The sequence below is a fragment of the Dendrobates tinctorius genome, unplaced genomic scaffold, assembly GCF_039654945.1.
Source record: "Dendrobates tinctorius isolate UK_male_01 unplaced genomic scaffold, ASM3965494v1 ptg000028l, whole genome shotgun sequence".
NCBI lineage: Eukaryota > Metazoa > Chordata > Amphibia > Anura > Dendrobatidae > Dendrobates > Dendrobates tinctorius.
The window spans coordinates 102,188,860-102,210,157 of NW_027361696.1; the positions used below are offsets into that span (position 1 = coordinate 102,188,860).

General features: G+C 43.1%; 1 protein-coding gene across 9 annotated transcripts in view; it reads left to right on the forward strand.

Annotated features, from left to right (window-relative positions):
- Nucleotides 1-21,298, forward strand: part of ZMIZ1 (zinc finger MIZ-type containing 1) — a 483,419-nt gene that overhangs the window by 310,337 nt on the left and 151,784 nt on the right. Inside the window, exon 1 of one of the 9 annotated variants that reach the window (XM_073571237.1) lies at nucleotides 9,777-9,855. The exons of the other annotated variants lie outside the window; for them this stretch is intronic. The gene's annotated coding sequence lies outside the window, so the exon portion shown is untranslated. Of the gene's footprint in view, nucleotides 1-9,776; nucleotides 9,856-21,298 lie in introns of those variants that run through there. 9 annotated transcript variants of the gene reach the window in all.

A 21,298-nucleotide genomic window follows, 5' to 3' on the forward strand; every position in this document is an offset into this window, starting at 1 on the left:
CCGGAAGGAACTGTAGCAGCTCCAATCTTCTGTGTAAGAAGTGTAGCTGGGGTAAGAATCATTGGAGAATAACAACGTGGGACTTGGAGTTGTTCTAAGAACTTCAAGGACTTCTTCCATGTCTCCCACCTTTGCTGTTTCTGAGTCGGAAGCGGAGTGTCCCAATCAGTGTTCTCGGCAGTGAGCTGTCTTAACAGTATCTTGCCTTGAATAGTGATGGATGCTACAAACCCGAGAGGATCGTAGATGCTGTTTATGACAGATAGGACTCCTCGTTTGGTAAAGGGTTTGTCACAGGGCGACGCTTGGAAGGTGAAGGTGTCCTGTTTGATATCCCACAGTAGACCAAGGGTGCGCTGTGTGGGAGGAACATCAGAACCTAGGTTGAGGTCCTTTAGGTTCGTGGCATGGTCCTCAGATGGAAACGCGCTCATTACCTCTTGACTGTTAGAGATGATCTTGTGGAGTCTGAGGTTTGATGTGGATAGCATTTCCTGTGTCCTGGAGAGTAGGTCAATTGCCTCTTCACTTGTGGGCAAGGACTTGAGCCCGTCGTCTACGTAGAAGTTCTTCTCTACGAATTGACGAGCATCGGATCCGCACTCTCTCTCACCTTCCTGGGCTGTCCGTCTCAGTCCGTAGATCGCCACAGCAGGTGAAGGACTGTTGCCGAAGACATGGACCTTCATCCGGTAGTCTATGACTTGATTGTTGACATTGTTGTCTTTGTGCCATAGGAACCTAAGATAGTTTCTGCTGTCTTCCTTCATGATGAAGCAATGAAACATCTGCTGAATGTCGGCCATTATAGCAACAGGTTCTTGTCTGAAGCGGATCAATACTCCAAGGAGGCTGTTGTTCAGGTTGGGTCCAGTTAGTAGCAGGTTGTTGAGAGAGAGGCCTTCATACTGAGCACTGGAGTCAAACACCACTCTGATCTGGTTAGGCTTGTGAGGGTGATAGACACCAAAGGATGGAAGGTACCAACATTCTTCTCCTTCCTTCAGTGGTGGCGCAGGTTCAGCATGATCTCTGTCAAAGATGTTCTGCATAAAGTCAATGAAATGCTTCTCCATCTCTGGTTTCCTCTTTAGGGTACGCTTTAAGGATGAGAACCTTGCAGTTGCTTGCTGCAGGTTGTTTGGCAACCTCGCTCTTGGGAAACGAAAGGGTAAAGGAGCTACCCAACTGTTGGAGTCATCTTGAACAAATTCTTTGTCCATAACCTTTATGAATTCTTTATCTTCCCTTGTGGGTGCTAACTTGTTGTCTTCACTTGTGGAATCGAACACTGTTGACCCGAGGTTTTCGTCCCAGGGTTGGAGCATGTTCATGTTGTTGAAGGATTCCTGTTGCCTCTTGGTGTTGCTCACTTTCTCTTTCACCCAGTAATGATGTGGGCATGGCTGAAAATGAGTGCTGCGACCATTTGGCAAGATGTGTGTTTTGTAAGAGGAGATGTTATTAGGTCTCTTCATCTTGTGTATGCAAACATCGCCTATAATTACCCAGCCTAGATCAAAGCGTTGGGCATATGGTGCGTCGTGTGGTCCGTTAATTTGCTGACGTACCTTGTGCAGCCGGAGAATGTCTCTGCCAAGCAGAATCAGGATATCTGCGCTGTTGTTGAGGGCTGGTATCTTGTTTGCTATCCCCTTGAGATGTGGATGATGAAGAGCAGCCTCTGGCGTTGGGATCTCTTCTCGATTGGATGGAATCTGGTTGCACTCGACAAGTGTGGGTAAGGGTATCTCCACGGTGTTGTCGAGGGATGTCGCTATAAGACCACTGGCCCTTCTCCCAGAGACCTCTGTAACACCGCTGCAGGTACCTAAGGTGTAAGGGTAAGCATTTCCCTTTAAGTTAAACATATCAAAGAGTTCTGACCTTGCAAGTGATCGGTTGCGCTGATCATCCAAGAGGACGTACACCTTCACGGCTTTCTCTGGGTGACCGTTGGGATATACGTTCACCAGGCAAATCTTCGCACAGGACTTGTCCCAGAGACCTTCTCCGCAGACTTCTGTGCATGAAGAAGATATTGTGGTATGACTTGCAGTTTGAGCTGCGTCCTCCCCGCCATGGCTCGTGGTGGGGGAAGGAGTACGTGTAGAGTCAGGACGGTATGGGTGGAGCGCTTGTACGTGATCCTCACTGTCACACTCCATACACTTAATTGTAGTTTTACAGTCTTTAGCAAGGTGTTCAGTAGAAGCACAACATCTGTAGCATACCCCGAACTTCTTTAGAAGTTCCTTGCGTTCTTGGAGCGGTTTCTTCCTGAAGCCGATGCACTTTTTTAAGGGATGTGGCTTCTTGTGGATGGGACACTCACGACTTGGGTTCTCTATCTTTTCACCCTTGTTGCTCTTGCCTGGGGCTGATGTTGGTAAGGGAAGAATATCCGTCTTCTTCACTGACACTGGACCCCTGCGGTTTCTGTCATTCGAGCGTGTGCTCACGTATTTAGAATTAGGTGAAGCTGGGCCACTGGATTCTCCGTAGGAAAAGCTTGGGTCGTTCTTACGCTCTGCAATGTCTTTTATAAACTCACAGAAGTAGGAGAACGGAGGAAATGACACTTGATGGTCTTTCTTGTATTTTGACCCTATTGCAGTCCACTTCTCTTGTACATTGTATGGTAGCTTGGAGATAATGGGGTTTACTCCACGAGCAGTGTCCAGGTAGCTGAGGCCAGGTAGGTGGGTGTCTGCCTTGGCCAGCTGGAGCTCTAACAGCAGGTCACTGAGCTCTAGGAACTTTGAACTGTCCTTGCTTGATATCTTTGGAAAACTCTGTAGTCGCTTGAACAGTGCATCCTCTATGGCTTCTGGACTGCCAAAGTTTCTCTCTAGTCTTTCCCATGCAGCCATGAGACCAGCCGTTGGATTACTGATATGTACAGACCTGAGTCTCTTGACACGCTCTGTGGATTGTGGTCCTAACCATCTGATCAGCAGGTCCAGCTCTTCCGCAGCAGTGATGCCGAGGTCACTAGTTACGGTTCTAAAGGCACTTTTCCAACCTCTGTAATTTTCAGGTTGGTCGTCGAACCTTGTGAGACCGGTTTTAGTAAGTTCACGGCGAATCATGTACCTTGCGAAGTCGGACATGTCTGTTCTTTCTGACTTAGGATGCACAATTGTAGGCTGAGTGGTGTTGTACATAGGGGTGGAGACGTCTTGGCCTTGAAACATGGGGAAGTATGGAGTGGCATATGCATTTAGTCCAGCAACTGGTTTGGTGGGTATAGTTTCTGCTACCTGCGGAGGTGGCACTGTGTGGTTGTCGAGGCGATAATGACCTGCCGGCATATTGGGTTGCATGTAGGTATTAGCCTGTGGAGTTTGGTGAGATGCAGGGTTTTGGCGCATACTGGAATATGAAGGAAGTTCAAGTTTGGGAGCATTGTACTGACCTTGAATGCAGGATTCTGTAAGTGGATCGGCATCCTGGTGCTCTGGAGAAGCGTCAACACCATCAGGAGTGTTAGTGATGATCTGCGGTTCGCCATCTTGGCTTAGCACGTAGTCTCTTGTGCGTTCAATAGGGTCTTCTGCCTCCATTTCACACAAACTGACGCTGTCTCTTTGACTCCCACTGATAGCCTGCTCGAGTACCTTTAATTCTGCCATGGCTGTTGCATGCTCACATTCCTTCTCTAGAGCTTCCATGCGTGCCGCTTCTGCATCCATTTCTGCTCTATTTTGTGCAGCAGCTGCATCCATTTCTGCTCTCTTTTGTGCAGCAGCTGCATCCATTTCTGCTCTCTTTTGTGCAGCAGCTGCATCCATTTCTGCTCTCTTTTGTGCAGCAGCTGCATCCATTTCTGCTCTCTTTTGTGCAAAGGCAGCTTGTACCTTAGTAGTTTCAGCCTTAGCACGTGCTCTTATAAGCTGCTCAGTAAGAGTAGAATATTTTGATGAACTTGACCTAGATGAACGTTTTGAGTGCTTACACGATTTGGATGAGCGAGTTGATGCATCTGGTGTTCGTGCGATTCTAGCCTCTATCTTGGCTTTAATGTCACGTACAGTGCAGTCTCTTTCAGAATTAAGCTGCTGGAAACCTTGCAATTCGTTTAAAGTCTCTGGGAGATTCAGTTTCTTCAGGAGAATAATATATTGGTCACTCTTCTGCATGTACATTTGGTATACTGTGCATAATTGTTCTAGAACTCCCTCTGGTGGTAACTCATGAGAAGCAGGCCTTGATGCAGTGTCTATATGACTCAGCACTTTCTTCCATACTGAAGACACATCACTATATAATTCACATTTTGCAGTCTCTAAATTCTCCATGACTTTCCATGTGGGTTTGACTGTACGTTTTCCCCTTTCGCTGGATGGGGGTCTGGGTCTCTTTCCTGTGCTTGTAAGTCTGGTAGGGACATTGTATTCCTTGCTTCAGACATAATTAGATTGCAGGCAGGAAGAGTGGATGATGAGGGTTATACTTCTCACTGTTCAGCAACAGGAAATACACAGACTCTGCACAGAGTTGATACTTTGTATCTAATGCTGGAGCAGCTGCAGGGTCTTGCGTAATGATGGGAGTTATATTCCTCTCTTCAGCTGCAGTGTGGCTTCTATGCGCGCTGGGGTCTGGCTGGAACTGGGTTACAGTCTATCTGGAAAATGTCCTTTTCCACTGAGATTCAGCACAGACCTTGAGTTACTGTCTCTGAAGGCAGGTTATTCCTTTTTACTATTCTGACTCATGGATATGTAGAACGTATGGTGCCTGGATAGACCTCTCTTTCTGGGCCCTTTCCGTATCGACCTGTACTCACGTTCATACCGATTAATCAGACAGCTTAACTCCGCCACGATCTCATGTAAGAAGACTCCAGGAAAAGAGGGATGCTTTAACTGAAATTCTTGTATTATGATGAAAGCAGCAGGTAAAAAGGAATATTCTTCAGAGGAAATGCAACAGGATGCATACAGATGGAGGGACGATCACAAAATGGAGAATGAAGGAGGGAACAAACATACATCACAGGACTACAGGGAGAGAGTTGGAAGAAAATACAGGGAAAGGCAAACTTCTGCCTAGCAACAGATGATGCAACACAAACAATGCAAATATTAAATGATTTCCCAAGTCGTGGGACATGACAAATACAGTCTCAGAATCACTGGGATCCTCTGACGCGTTCTAGAGTTATAACCTCATAAAGTTACACTGGTCAGAATTGTAAAAGGTGCAATCCGCCTAGAAGGGAAGTGAAGATGTTAAAGCATCCCTCCTGATTTTGTTTTTCTTTCAGTGCTGAAGTGGTGCTTTAAATGTAAGCCCCCTGCCCCCAGTTACATACTCGCCCTCCGGCGTCTTCACAGTTTGCACTGGTTCCGCAGCGTCCTCTTGTGTGCTCAGCTTCTGACTATCCGGAAGTCGGAAGCTACGTCGCAAGCTCTCAATGCAAGTTTGAGGCTAGAACGAGGCCCTCATTGACTTGAATTGAAAAGTGACCTCCGTCGTGCTCCATGAAACACTGAAGATGCAGGCAGGTCACTAATTGCTGGAGACCGACAGGAGCTTGTGCGAAACAGATGAAAACACCTGAAAGTGAGAATGAAACGGGACGGTGGACTCCCATTTATAGTGAGCGGTGCAATACAAAAAACTGCAGTGATGCTTTAAGAAAGACAGAACCTCACTTTTACTTTAAATGTACAGATTTCAGGTTTATTGATCTTTCAGACCAACCACCAGCGCTGTAATTGTTCACCAATAAAATGAATAATCGAAGATACAGATTGCCTAATAATTGCGCACACAGTGTATAATTGTCTCTTGTGACAGTAAAGGTGTACTTTAAACTACCTGCCGGCAGTAGAATTTTCTTAGGATTGTGCACAGCGGTAGTTATAATTTTCATCTCCTTTTCCAGTTTTCACTTTTAAAAATGTGATCCCATCATTTCTATAGAGCAGACATGTTCGGCAATTTGTGTGCTAGCACCAGTATACAACCATTCCAGGGAATTATTTTTTTTATAAATATTGTGAAACTTAATGTGACAATCTTGGTAGCTTACACTATTTTCTTCAGTTGTGTACGTTTAATTGTGAATACAGATGTCCAGAAATCACATGTTTATTCTCCGTATGCTTGCTACTAATTACTTTAGCTTGAATGGAGCAAATGGGATGCTGCATGCATGCAGCGACCTGCTGGGAAGGGGTTAAAGGTAGGAACGTGAATATGAAAAACAACATGTTTCCTGTTTGCTGCAGGCTGTAAAGATGGTTGGAGTGAATCCTCTGTTCTCCCCTCCCTCTCTGTGCTCAGGAAATGTTTGGTCCTCACTGTGCTTTAAAATAAACCTGCAAAATGGTCCAGCCTCGGCTCTGTATGGCTTTGTGTTCTGGGGCAAGGAATTCATTGTGACTGCTCCTTCTCCAGCACAAACTCTGGTACTGATAACACAAAGCACTTGCAGTTGAGTCATGAGCTGTCCTACAATACCTATAGTGGAATTTGTTTTGTTTTTTTTGGGGGGTGGGTGTTAATTGTCCTTTTTTTTTCTTTTTGCTTGGACAATACAAGGTGTTCTCTTTCTTGTCTTTAGACCGCCTTCTTGTCTTTAGACTGTTACCGGTAGAACATTGCCTTTATCTCCTACGCTAAATTCTGGAATCATTGCCCAACAGTGCTCTAGTGTCATGCGGAAGGGCATGTATGTGTGGAAATGTAATCTCTTGAGCTTGCAGCTCAAATCCCGAAGACTTGGGGAGCGCTATGGGTGCTGTAGTAAGCATTTTTCCTTTGAATGCCTGCAGTATAGCTATCAGATCGGAACAGATGATGAATAGCATGATAGAGCTGTTGGAGGGAATGATCTATCAAGGTTTAGAGACCTAGACAAGAACTATGCAATTAAGAATCTGATTCGACTTGACATGCCTAGGAAGAGGCAAGCTGCTTCTCTAACCATTACAGGAGGCTTTTTTTTACCTAGACAAGGTTGTCAGGCCCACTGCATATGTGCTAGGGTTGTTTTTTTTTTCTTAAATATGTGGAATTTGGTACAGTCTGCCATTATATAAATGTCTGACCTTTGTGCTGTGTTTAACAGAATTTTATTATCCTGTGGTGTATGCAGGACCTTCAAAAGCAGAATATTGTCATTTGCAGAATGAATGAAGTCCAATTGGTTAGGAATAGAAAAATTACAGAAAAATATATTTCTTAGGTTTTCTTTAATCCAGTATCTGAATTTCATCCTTTGATTGAATTGCTTACAGTGGGCTAGCATTTTACCTCTTTATTCTATGTTTTCAGTTCCGGCTTCTAATGTACAATAATTGCTCAATATTTAAACAATTTAGAGGGGCTGTGTCATAAAGGCAACCCCAGGCGATGCACCCTGCCTATATACAATGGGATATGTAGGAGGTCCTGCAGTACATGAGATGTGCACAGAGCCTTACTGTACAATGCTGCTGTCCATGTGGTCCGTTCCCTGTTAAATATTGAGGTACTCTGTGTTTTCTGATGGACATTTCCTTGTTTATTTTTGATCTCATTAACTGTCAGGGAATTATAGGAGGTGTTTCTGTCTCCCCCACACAGCAGAAAGGTATAAGCAGTCTGATTCCTGCAATCCCAAGAGCTAATTTTTGACAATTGCTTCAAAAATTGATACTATGGCTTGCCTGATAAATGTATCTGCAAGTCTCCAAGGCTTTTTCCTATCAAGTGCTCAATTAACAGCATAGCATTAAGTCGCATTGGGCCACATGAAAGCTGAATTTTGTGACGTTGGGATTATTGACCAAATATTGCCTGTGGCTTCAATATTTACTTAAAGCTACTATCTATTATCAGATGTTGGGATATACTCAATCATTCTTTCTCCATATACTAATGCCTCATTAATAATTACAGGATACCCTACATTTACACAATTGTTCTTCTGCTGTATTTTTCCTTCATAGAAAAGTTCCCAAATTTTTTTTGTTTGAAGAGTCTTTTTTTGTTTGGCTATCACACTAAATGTATGTTACATTTTATGGCAATGCTAAAGAAATTTTCCACTACTTGGATAACTTCTTTTCATACCCCACACTTGGCCCCCATAAAATAATAAAGCTGATACTCGCTTCCTGTACTGGCACTGGTCCCGCCATGTCAGCGCTCCGTCTCTTGGGGTTCCCGTGCTGTTCTTTTGAAACAAGATGCCAGCGCTCAATAAGCATCGGCATCACTGTCCTCTCCTCCTGTCAAATTGAGCAGGAAGAGGAAGTCAGGGAACAGCTGCAGCCCATGATTCCTCTTCATGTTCGATTTGTCCGAAGGCGGAGACAGCGACGCCGGGAACGGAGCCGACACGGGAGGTGAGTATAGGCGTTATTATTTTATGGAGGCCAAACATTTAGATCAAGAAGGGATTTTCCTAGTAGTGAATAACCCCTTTAACTTATTAATGTACGACTACTTGTTGTGATAACACTTGTTTGCCCAAAGTCAGAAAATAGTTATTATCCTGAAATTTTTTATTTTTTTAGGGTAAGGCAGCAAATTACTTACAGTATTTCAATTAGAATGCATATAAAATGTGTATTTTACTTGCCCATGGGAAATAAAGTATTTTATCTAATAAACCTGTACATGTACCATGATTGTTGATACATTACTGTGATTTCACTACGATTGAGTGTGCTAGTGAATCTGAAACTCCAGTGGTCACTGAAGAAAGAAACACCAGATAGAACAATATTTTGAAGGGTTAGGAAAGAAAATGTAAGAGTTCGGCAAGAAAGGAGATTCCAAGAGAATTCCTTATAGAATGTAAGCTTGCGGGTTGGGCCCTCACTTCTCCTGTAGTTTAATGTTTGTATTGCCAGTCCTCCCTTAATTGTAAAGCGTTGTGGAATATGATGGTGCTATAGAAATAAAATGATTATTATTTATTATTATGCCAAACTAAGCCCCGGAACACAGCAAAATACTTCCGGGGCTTAGTTAACCGGAGCATGCGCAGTCGGGCTTTTCGGCTTTGCCCGCAGTTGGGCAAAGCATACTGCGTGTGCGCGAGCCAAGAATGCTTAGTGCACGCACGAAAGATGGCGGACACCTACTCCTATTCATGAAAAAACTGCGGACAGCGGCCAAGGATGGGGAGGCGGCAAAGATCGGAAACACCGCCCATCAGACCGGACAGACCTCATTTAAATAGCTTGCCAAAAGTAGGTGACAGATTCCCTTTAATGCATTTTTATTACTTACTGCAAAGTCAAAAGTTCACATACATTTCATTAGTATTTGGTACCATTGCCCATAAACTCAATGACTTGGGTCAAATGTTTGGGATATCCTTCAACAAGCTTCTCACAATAGTTTGTCAGAATTTGGGTCCATTCCTCCTAACAATTTCAGCCCAAGCTTTAACTTCCTGGCTGATGTCTTGAGATGTTGCTTCAGTATTGCCCTCCTGCAGCAAAACAACCCGACAACATGATGCTGCCACCCCTGTCTTTCACAGTTGGGATGGTGTTCTTAGGCTTCCAAGCTTTTCCCTTTTTCCTTCAAACGAAGCAATGGTCATTATGCCAAAAAGTTCAATTTTAGTTTCATCAGACCACAGGATATGTCTCCAAAAATGAAGGTCTTTGTTCCTGTGTGCATTTCCAAACATTAATTTGCTTTTTTATGTTTCTTTTGTAGTAATGGTTTCTTCCTGGCAGAGTGGCCATTCAGCCCATGTTCATGTAGTACTTGTTTCAATGTGGATATTGATACAGTCTTAACAGCTTCCGCCATCATCTTCACAGGGTCTTTTGTTTTTGTCCTTGGGTTGATATGCACATGTTGGACCAAAGCACTTTCACGTCTCCTTCCTGAGCGGTAAGATGGCTGGATATTCCTATCTTGTTTGTACTTGTGTATAATTGTTTGTACAGATGAATGAGGCACCTTCAGATATCTTGAAATTGTACCCAAGGATGAGCCAGACTTGTGCAAGTCCACAATTCTCTTCCTGATATCTTGGATGATTTCTTGACACTTTCCCATGATGCTACACAAAGAAGCAGTGTGTTTCAGGTGTGCATTAAAATACATCCACAGGTGTGTCTCTAATCAACTCAGATGTTGCAAAAAAAAGTATCAGAAACTTCCTAACACATGACATCATCATATGGGCAGTCCAGAATTGTTTAAAGGCATAGTAATCTCAGTGTATGTGAACTTTTGACGTTGCAGTAAGTAAAAATGCCTTAAAACACTCTCATTATTCTGACATTTGGCAAATATTAATAATGATAACACAGGTCAACGAAAAAAAATTTTTTTTCTGGTGTCCAAAATATTTTAATGAATTTGGGGTATTTTTGGGGTGCTGATTCTGAATATGTCATCAGTTTTGCCAGATTGGCTCAAGTTTTTGAGATTTTTGGTATCTTATTTATAGCACTTGTTGGTAAATGCGACGCATCATCTCATTAATTTCTTTGGATTAGTACTTGAACTGAGCAGTTCTCAATATAGTTTTGTGTTAATTAGTGTTCTAAAAGTTTGTTCATAGCTTGATTTTTGCACTAACTTTATGTTGTTGTCTGTTTTCCAGTGAAAAGCATGAACTCATCATGAAGAAGTTGTCTTAACGATCCAGACTCATTCTGTTACATTTGTGGTGAATATACACTGCCAAAACATAGAAGAAACATAACACACTTCGTAAAAAAAGTGTATTTTGCCTATTTTGGGGTTATGCTTGGGGACCAAGACAAGTTTTGGGCACCACACATAGTGTGCAAAGCATGTATCGAATTATTACGAAAATGGAGCAAAGGACAAAGAAAAAGCTTCAAATTTGGTGTTCCAATGGTGTGGAGAGAGCCAAAAAATCATCATGATGACTGTTATTTCTGTGCAGTGCAAGTGCAAGGATTCAATAAGCATAAGAAACGAAAATGGGAGTAACATGGAATCTGCAAGAAGGCCTGTCCCTCATTGTGAAGATGTGCCTGTACCTGTGTTTACCATAAATAACAGTCATCATGATGATTTTTTGGCTCTCTCCACACCATTGGAACACCAAATTTGAAGCTTTTTCTTTGTCCTTTGCTCCATTTTCGTAATAATTCGATACATGCTTTGCACACTATGTGTGGTGCCCAAAACTTGTCTTGGTCCCCAAGCATAACCCCAAAATAGGCAAAATACACTTTTTTTACGAAGTCTGTTATGTTTCTTCTATGTTTTGGCAGTGTGTATTCACCACAAATGTAACAGAATGAGTCTGGATCGTTAAGACAACTTCTTCTTGATGAGTTCATGCTTTTCACTGGAAAACAGACAACAACATAAAGTTAGTGCAAAAATCAAGCTATGAACAAACTTTTAGAACACTAATTAACACAAAACTATATTGAGAACTGCTCAGTTCAAGTACTAATCCAAAGAAATTAATGAGATGATGCGTCGCATTTACCAACAAGTGCTATAAATAAGATACCAAAAATCTCAAAAACTTGAGCCAATCTGGCAAAACTGATGACATATTCAGAATCAGCACCCCAAAAATACCCTAAATTCGATGAAATATCTTTGGCACCAAAAATGCTGTTGACCAGTAATTGACTGAAAACATGCATATGTGTCTTTTTATATAGTGTATGTAAACTTCTGGTTTCAACTGTATATATAATGCGTGTGTGTGTGTGTGTATATGTGTGTATATATATATATATATATATATATATATATATATATATATATATATATATTTATAATGTGTGTGTGTTTGTATATCATGTATAGTCTCACTAACAATCTCACATGCTTAAGACTGTCGCTCAATCTTTTTCTTTTTTTTTTGTTTTCTCCCTTCTAAAACTCATCTAAATGGAAAACACATTGTCTTCATTATGTGCCTGTATTGAATGAACCAAGTTGCCATGGAAACAGCCATCTGAGGCCTGGCTGATTCTAGGCCAGTGAATGGGGTATGAGCAAATGCAGCACCTTCCTAACCAGAAGGGAACAATCGCTATTCATTCAAGCCAGGTTTAAGATCGGAAAATCTTGTTAGCGAGAAAAATGTAGATGAGTATGTCAGCTGCAGAAAATCATCTTGGACTATAACACGCCTCCATTTATTTATTTATTTTTGCCTTTTTATTTTCTGGTATCACACTAGTACCACCTAGCTATATTTTGGTGGCAGTGGGGTTAGCATAATAGAATAATTTCTAAAATGTCCACTTCTCCATAAAATGAGATTGGCAGTATTCCAGCTCGCTCAGCGTCTGTGATTTTAATCCCGTTAGTGCTCTGCAATGTGTTGCAGATCTGTCCAGCCTAGATGGTGCTCACTCTGAGGGGGTCAAAGCAATGAATGCACCAAGGATTGGGGTCCATTATCTCACTTAAAGGATGTATTCAGTCTTCTGCCAGACTGCAACCAACTTTCCATCTCTCACCTGTTTTTTAAATAATTGGAAATAACGGGAATTTTAGAAACATTCATAATGGAGGACAAATCAACAGTATGTGTGTGATCAGTGCATGTTATCACAGTGACCGGTGTTTATTCAGGTTTTTCCATTTCACTGCACTTCATTTAATCGATGCGGGAAAGGATCACTTTTTTTAAGTGCTTTTATTTATTTTTTTTATCTAAAAATCTATTGCAGCATAACTCTTTGTCAGGTCTAAAGATGGGATTCAGAAATTTGTTGTTGTACGCCACCATAGCCATAAAAAAGACGTTCCAGCTCAGTATGTAACCACAAAAACGCCATTCGTTGGTAAACATTGAAAAATGAGATGCTTTAACCTTTTTTGGTTGCCTGCAGCGACCACCAGAGGGAGCTGAGTACATATAAATGTACTGCTCCCAGATTGGTTTGCACAATAGAAATACAAATGCAGCCAGCTCCTTGTAGTCTGAAGCTCAGAACCCAGCGCCGGTCAGCAATGTGTCGTTTACCCTGCTTTGCCTTCCTGCATGCTGTACACTTAGTAGCATATGTGATGGGTACTGCAAATTTGCAATGCCAAGCAAGTTGCTACTAAGTGTATGGCATACTGGATATAAACCATGAAGAATACACAGAGCTCATATGAGCCCATTCAAGCACCTTAATAGTGAGCGTGCTGAGAGTCTAATTCCAACAATATGATGTAAAAAAATAAAAAATAAAAACATATTGTGCCCGTAAATAAATATTTTTATGAAAAAAACAAAACTATAAACGTACACATATTTGGTATTGCCACGTCCAGAATGACTTGACCTATAAAACTGTCCCCCTAGTTAACCCCCTTTAGTGAACACCGTAAAAAAGTATAAAAAACAATGCTTTATCATCAATAAAATTATAGCGCTCAAAACATGACACTGCAAAAACTAGTTTTTGCAATAAAAAAAGCATCTTTTAGTGTGTGACAGCAGTCAGACATAAAAAAAAGCAATATAAATCTGGTATTGCTGTAACCGCACCAACCCAAAGAATAAAGTCATCTTAACACTTATACCGCACGAGGAACGGTGTAAAAATAGAATTCTTCACCTGCTGAGGATTTGTTCATTATGCCTCCCAAAGATCACAGTAAGGCTATGTGCACACATAGCAGAAATTTTCTGCTGAAAAACAGGACTCCCTTCCCAGAAACCGCGTGTTTTTTCTGCACGTTTTCCGCGCTTTTTTTTTTGCGCTTTTTTACCGCGCGGTTTCTAGACACATGGAAAAAGCCAGAAACGCGGAGAAAAAACGCAAAATTAATGAGCATGCTGCGTTTTTTTACCGCGATGCGTTTTTTTCGTCTGGCCTATAATCCGGTGGTGTGTGCAGTCGGCCACAGTTTTATGCACTTCTCAAAAGAAGGTGTAGTTTGTAAAATGAGTTCACATATGGGGAATTTCTGTTGTTCTGGCACCTCAGGATCTCTGCTAATTTGACATGGCACACAAACCATTCCAGCAAAATCTGAACTGCAATATGGCACTTCTTTCCTCCTGAGCTTTGCTCTGTGCCTGAAAAGTAGTTTTGCCCCACATATGCGGTATTGGCGTACTCAGGAGAAATTTCACAACAATTGTAAGGTGAAATTTCTTGTTACCCTTATGAAAATGCATATTTTGGGGCAAAATGTGATGTTTTTATTTGCACGGCTCAAAGCTATAAACTTCTGTGAAGTACCTCTGTGTCTAAGGTGCTCACCACACATCTACGGTATATTCTTTGTGGGGTCACTTGCTTGGCATTGCAAATTTGTCTGATTCATATGTGGGCCACTTGTGGGGGGTTTCCACTGTTTAGGCATAACAAGGGCTCTCCAAACGGGACATGGCGTCTACTAATCATTCCAGCAAATTTTGCGTTCAAAAAGTCAGCTGATGTGCCTCTTCCAGGCCCTGCCGTGCACCCAAACAGCAGTTTTCTTCCTCATATGGGTATTGGCGTACTCAGGAAAATTGCACCAAAAAAAACTGGCATTTCTCCTGTTACCCTTATGAAAATGTAAAATCTGGGGCTAAAAAAACATAACTTTGTAGGTTAATGACCAGGCCTTAATTTTGAAATCTGACCACTGTCACTTTATGTGGTTATAACTCTGGAACGCTTCAATGTATCCCACTGATTCTGAGAGTGTTTTTTGTGACATATTGTACTTTATGATAGTAGTAAAATTTCTTCAAAATTTCTTGTGTTTATTTGTGGAAAAAAATGTATATTTGGCAAAAATTTTGAAAACTTTTTTGCCCCTAAATCAGAGCATTATGTCACACAAACGTTATTAACTTTTGTGAAGCACTTGGGGGTTCAAAGTGTTTACCACACAGCCAGATAAGTTCCTTGGGGGTTCTAGTTTCCAAAATGGGGTCACTTTTGTGGGGTTTCCACTGTTTTAGGTACATCAGGGGCTCTCCAAACGCGACATGGCGTCCGCTCTCGATTCCATCCAATTTTATATCCAAAACCTCAAATGGTGCTCCTTCTCTTCCGAGCCTTGCCGTGCATCTAAAGAGTGGTCATCCTCCTCACAAGGGGTATCGGTGTACAATAAATTGCACAACAAATATTGTGGTTCATTTTCTCCTGATACCCTTGACAAAATAAAAAAAAATTGTGTTCGAAGTAAAATTTTTGTGAAAAAAAAGTTAAATGTTCATTTTTTCCTTCCACAATGCTTCAATTCTTCTGAAGCATCTGAATGGTTAATAAACTTTTTGAATACGATTTTGAGCACCTTGAGGGGTGCAGTTTTTAGAATGCTGTCACTTTTGGGTATTTTCTGTTATATTGATCCCCAAACTCACTTCAAATGTGAGGTAGTTTAAAAAAAAAAAATGGTTTTGTAAATTTTGTTGGAAAAATGGAAAATCGCTGGTCAACTTTTAACCTTTCTAACTTCCATAAAAAATTATGCTGATGTAAAGCAGACATGTGGGAAATGTTGTTAACTTTTTTTGTGACATATCTCTGATTTAAAGGCATAAGAATTCAAAGTTTGAAAATTGCTACATTTTCCACATTTTCTCCAAATTTCCAATTTTTTTCACAAATAATTGCAAAGTCATATCGAAGAAAGGTTACCACTATCATGAAGGGCAAAATGTCATGAAAAGAACACATTCTCAGAATCAGTGGGATCCGTTGAAGCGTTCCAGAGTTATTACCTCATAAAGGGGCACTGGTCAGAATTGTAAAAATTGACCTGGTCATTAATATGCAAACCACCTTGGGGACTAATGGAGTTAAAGAGCTGGTCCGCTGCAATGCAAATTGTCCTTTGATTTATTTTTGTAAATACCGTATGTTGCCATATGTGCTTGTAAGCGGCGCTATCGCTGCTTTCTCAGTCACGATCACGTGACCCCAGCTGCAGCCGCTACTGACATTCGCTGATTTTCATGTCAACTTCTAGACTTCCTTGATTCACCCAGATGGGACCCAGTCTTACGCACACACCCCCTCTCCCCCCCCCGATTGACTGGGCTGTTGGTGTTGTTTCACTGCACATCACAGCCCAGTTTCTAGGGTGCGCTTGCAGCCAATGAAAGCAGAGAAGAGAGGAAAAGCGCGCGCTGGATACTGGGCTGTGAAGTGCAACTGTGTATTAAAGCCAGGGCCTGCCGCTAACGATTGCGGGTGGAGCGGAGCTCTGCCTGCGATTGTTAACCTGTTGAATTTTGCGGTCACTCTCTGACACACGCCGACATCGCAGCGTGTCATTACCTCCTCCCATCAGTGCACCTGTGACGTGATTGCGGGTCCCAGATGGGCTGTCATGACAGCCGTGGGTCAGCTGATGAGCACTGTGCTTGATACTTGTCATAACAGAGCTCCTAAGAAACTCTTCGAAGTAGACAGTGATTTCTGCTTTATGCAGCAATGATTTGGCATCGCGGCATATTGCACATGCGATCAGACGATCTCATCTTCAAGAATAATAAAAAGTAATAAAAGAAGAAAAAAAATTTAAAAAGTATGAATAAAATAAAAATAAGTTCAAATCATCCTACTTCATTCCCCCCATTGAAAATAAAAATATTTAAAAAATACACCTACAGCTCTGGCAAAAATTAAGAGACCACTGCAAAATTTCCAGTTTATCAGATTTTTCTCTTTATAGGTATATTTTTGAGTAAAATGTAAATTGCTCTTTTATTCTATAAACTACTGACAACATGTCTACAAATTTCCAAGCAATAAATTTTGTATTTATTTTCAGAAAATGAGAAATAGTCAAAATAACAATAAAATGCAGTGCTTGCAGACCTCAAATAATGCTAAGAAAACAAGTTCATAATCATTTAGAAACAACAATACTAATGTTTTAACTCATAAATCATTATTTTGTGGAATATCCATGATTTTTATTCACAGCTTTCATGCATCTTGGCATGCATTCCACCAGTCTTTCACATTGCTTTCGTGTGACCTTATGCCTCTCCTGGAACAAAAATTTAAGCAGTTCTTCTTTGTTTGATGGCTTGTGACTATCCATCTTCCTCTTGATTACATTCCAGAGGTTTTCAATGGGGTTCAGGTCTGGAGTTTGGGCTGGTCATGACAAGGATTTGATGTGGTGGTCCTTCATCCACGCATTGATTGACCTAAGCTGTGTGGCATGGCGCATTGTCCTGCTGTATTTTGGATGACACCATTCATTTTACCACATAGTGTACTCGAAAATGGGAAAAAAATTCCAACTGTGGTGAAATTGTGAAAAAACAATTTTAACTTTTTTTTGGGAATTGTTTTTACAATGTTCATTTTGTGGTAAAAATGACCATGCAATATGATTCTCCTCATCAATACGATTACGGCAAAACCAAACATGTCCAGTTTTTTTTTATTATTTTATTGGTGAAAAAATATCTGAAGTTTAAAAAAAAAAAGTTGAAGTTGCCCCGCCATTTTCCGAGGCCTGTTTCTAACACACACACGCACACACGCACACACACACACTATATAAATAGATAGATGCAGAAAGATAGATACAGAAAGATAAGTATGTGAGTGAGATATATAGTTAGTGCTTTGCGTGAGTAATTTACTGTACATGTACAAAGACATACTGATAGGGAAATTAGATTGAGCCCCAATGGCAACAGTGCCAATAATGCCTGTAAAGCGCTGTGGAATTAATGGTGCTATATTAGTGAGTAAAAATAGTTAAAATTGAAGCTTCCCAGGTTATTTAATATCAGCTCACAGCTGTATGCTAAGCCTTTACTGGTTATTAAAATGAGGAACCCCCCCCAAAAAAAAAAAATAAATAAATAAGTAGGGATATTGGCCCCATACCAGACTAAAAACATCAGCTCTCAGCCGCCCCCAAAATGGCGCTCCCATAAGATGCGCCAATTTTTATGCTTACCCTCGCTTTTCCCAATTGCCCTTGTGCGTTGACAAGTGTGGTGATAGTTGGGAAGGTTGATGTCATCTTTGTTTTAGCTGACATCAAGCCCAGGGGTTAGTAATGGAGAGGTGTCTATAATATGCCACCATTACAAACCCCATAGTCAAATTATAAAAAACCACCCAGCGCACATCGGGTGGCGTTTAACCCGTGCGTGTTATACCGCCATATAGCGCGTCTGCCATTACTCAGCAGCAGTGTTAACACCTTCTGCACGGTGGACCCCGAGTGGCGAATGCACTTTATTATTCATTTAGTGCGTTTTGTCGTTCCTAACATTCTACTAGCGCCAGGGTCTGGCTAGTAATGGCGGACCTGCAGCAGCTACTGCAGTACATTCTGCAGCTGGAGGGCAGGTTGGCTACTCTCGAGAGTGCCACCTCAGCTGCAAAGTTTACTGAGGCTGCTGTCCAGGCAGTCGCAGAGGCTGTCTCGCGTGTGTCCATGTCCACGCCTTCGCCGACAGTTTCCCGCCTCTCGTTACCCGATAAATTTTGTGGCGACAGCGCCATCTGCAGGGGTTTCGTGAGCCAGTGCTCTATCCAGCTTGAGCTGCTGGCCGCGCGATTCCCTACGGAAGAGGCTAAGGTGGGGTTTATCGTTTCCCTTCTGTCGGGCAGGGCGTTGGGAGTGGGCCACTGTGGGAGCATGGTGACCCTGAGGTTCAGACCGCTGCTCAGTTCTTAAAATCCCTGAAGCAGGTCTTCTTAGGGCCACTGGTCACCCACGACACCTCTCTCCAGCTAATAGCGTTAACTCAGGGATCCCTCTCGATCAGCCAGTATGCCGTCCATTTCCGGACACTGGCTTCTGAGCTGGAAATGTCTGATAAAACCCTCATCCTGGTGTTCTGGAGAGGTTTGGCGGGGCATGTTAAGAATGCTCTATCTACCAGAGCGGTTCCCGTAACTCTGGAAGAGCTGATTGCCATTTCCACCCACATCGATCTCCGTTTTTCAGAGCGCGGGCTGGAGCGTGCTCAATCCAGACGGAAGGTTAGCTTGGCTCCCAACCTCTTTGAACCTCTAGGCCCATCTGAGCCGGAGAGTTTACCTCCTGAGCCCATGGAGGTGTCCCGCGCCGGTCTCAAGACGCGTCCGGCACATAGCTCCACATGCTGTTACCAGTGTTGACAGTCTGGTCACCCAGCTAACAGGTGTTCGCAGCAGCCGAAAAAACAATCGCGTCCACTGATCATTGGTGGGGGTCTATTCGCTATGGAAACCTTCTCCCCCAAATCGGCACTCCAAGGGACATTAGATAGTGGTGATTCCTCTTGGGAGGTACGGGTCACGGTGGATTCCGGGGCAGAAGGGAACTTTGTCTTCGTCCTTCGCCCAACAGCACACTATCCCGTTGGTATCACTTCCTCACCCAGTGCCCATCAGGGTGGTCAACGGGGCGACCTTATCCCAGATTACCCACCAAACGGCACCCCTTAGGCTCTTTTTTCACCGTCTCACCTCCCTGCTCATTATGCCAGAGGGCATCGATCAGGTGCTCCTCGGGGTTCCCTGGCTCCGTTGCCATTCCCCTCATATAGAGTGGTCTTCAGGGAGAATACTGGGATGGAGCAAAAACTGTGTGGGAAGGTGCATGGGGGAAAGCATCCAAGTAGCCACTGGAGGTGTCTGCGGAACTTTCCACACCCCCTACGGGGAATCTGAAGACCGTGGCTCCGGTCGTCCTTGGGTCAGTGCCACCAGGCCAAGACCTTTGTCCTGCCTCACCTGCGGTCCAAGGTTCTCGCGTGGGCACACGCGTCCAGGTGGGTGGTCACTTTGGCTACAAGCAGACCACAAAACTCCTGGCAAGGTCTTATTGGTGGCCGCACAGGTTCCGGGACACTAAAAAATACATTCAGGCATGCGCCTTTTGTGCTCGGAGCAGCTCCTCTAATCAGAGGCCGGCTGGGTTACTGTATCCCTTGCCGGTGGCAGACCGGGCAAAGGAGGTTCGCGACAGTCTGGGTCGCACCCCACATGTCACTCAAACCTCTAAAATGCGAATGAAGACGCCCGCCGACACACATCGGCACCCCGCTCCAACTTCTGCTCCTGGCAACTTAGCCATCCCTAACGCCTTCCACGTATCCCTTCTCAAACCTGTTCACATGTCCCGGTTTTCTGAGTCATCTGCCGGGGCATCAGACTTGTCTTCGGATGAGCCTGAGGCCTACGCCTCTGTGGGACACAAGGTGGTACGTGGCAAAAAACTTTATTTGGTGGGTTGGAAGGCTCAGGAGGGAGGAGGCCCTAGGAGGGGGGGTAATGTTAGGCGTCGGATTCCTGCAGCGACACAACAGGAATCCAGAGCCTCACATGCTGCTCTGCAGCAAGCCATTCCTGAGGCTAAATCCCTCTGCCGATCCACTGAGCATGCTCACGAGACGATCTCCCATTGGATGTCGGGAGTCACGTGCTCGGGTCCTTCTCCAGGTCTGATTGGTCCATCTCAGAGATCTGGAAGGTCCCGGCAGCGCACGGCTATAAAAGGCCTGCATGGCCGCTTGGCCATGCACTAGTATAGACTTTACTTGCTAGATGTGTGAATGGTGATGGAGGTATGATTCTGGTGACTGACTTATTAAGATTCCCCTCCCTCTGATATTACGCATGCGGATAGGGAACTAGAGAAAGAGTCAGCGCCAGTCAGTGGCAAGCCATAGGCCACTGTGCACACCGCACCTCTACACTAGCGTCCGATTGTGTCACGTCTCACGGCACTATCGTATAGCGGCTGTGTTTGCCGCTGCGCTGCAGTTAGCAGCACTTACCGGCGTCCGCGGTAGCAACGCCGCACGCAATTTTGCTGAGACCTGTGAGTCTAACAGGCTAGGCGTTTGTTACAGCGCCTCTGTGAGCTAACAGAGTCCGCTCAGCGCACATCGGGTGGCGTTTAACCCGTGCGCGTTATACCGCCATATAGCGCGTCTGCCATTACTCAGCAGCAATGTTAACACCTTCTGCACGGTGGACCCCGAGCAGCGCACGCACTTTATTATTTGTTTATTTAGTGCGTTCCGCCATTCCTAACAATTTTATGCCAATTCTAACTCCATTAAAATGGACACCGGCTCTGACTACACAGCCCTGCTAAGGACAATAACATTCTGACTATCCTACAGTCCCAAACACATTCTTTGCAAATGATATTTTTTTTAGATTATTAAATGGGTTGTGCAGGATTAGAAAAGCATGGCTGATTTATTCCCGAAACAGTACCGCACCTGTCAAAGTATTAACTGAGCCCCACTCCACTTCAGTGGAGCTGAAATACCAAACGCAACCCATGCATTTGTTGTTGTTTCAGAGAAAACAGCCATTTGTTCTAATCCTTTAGTGTATGTCAAATGCATTAACTTTGTAAATAAATTGCAATATTCATTATGCATTAAATGGGTTTCCTTAGA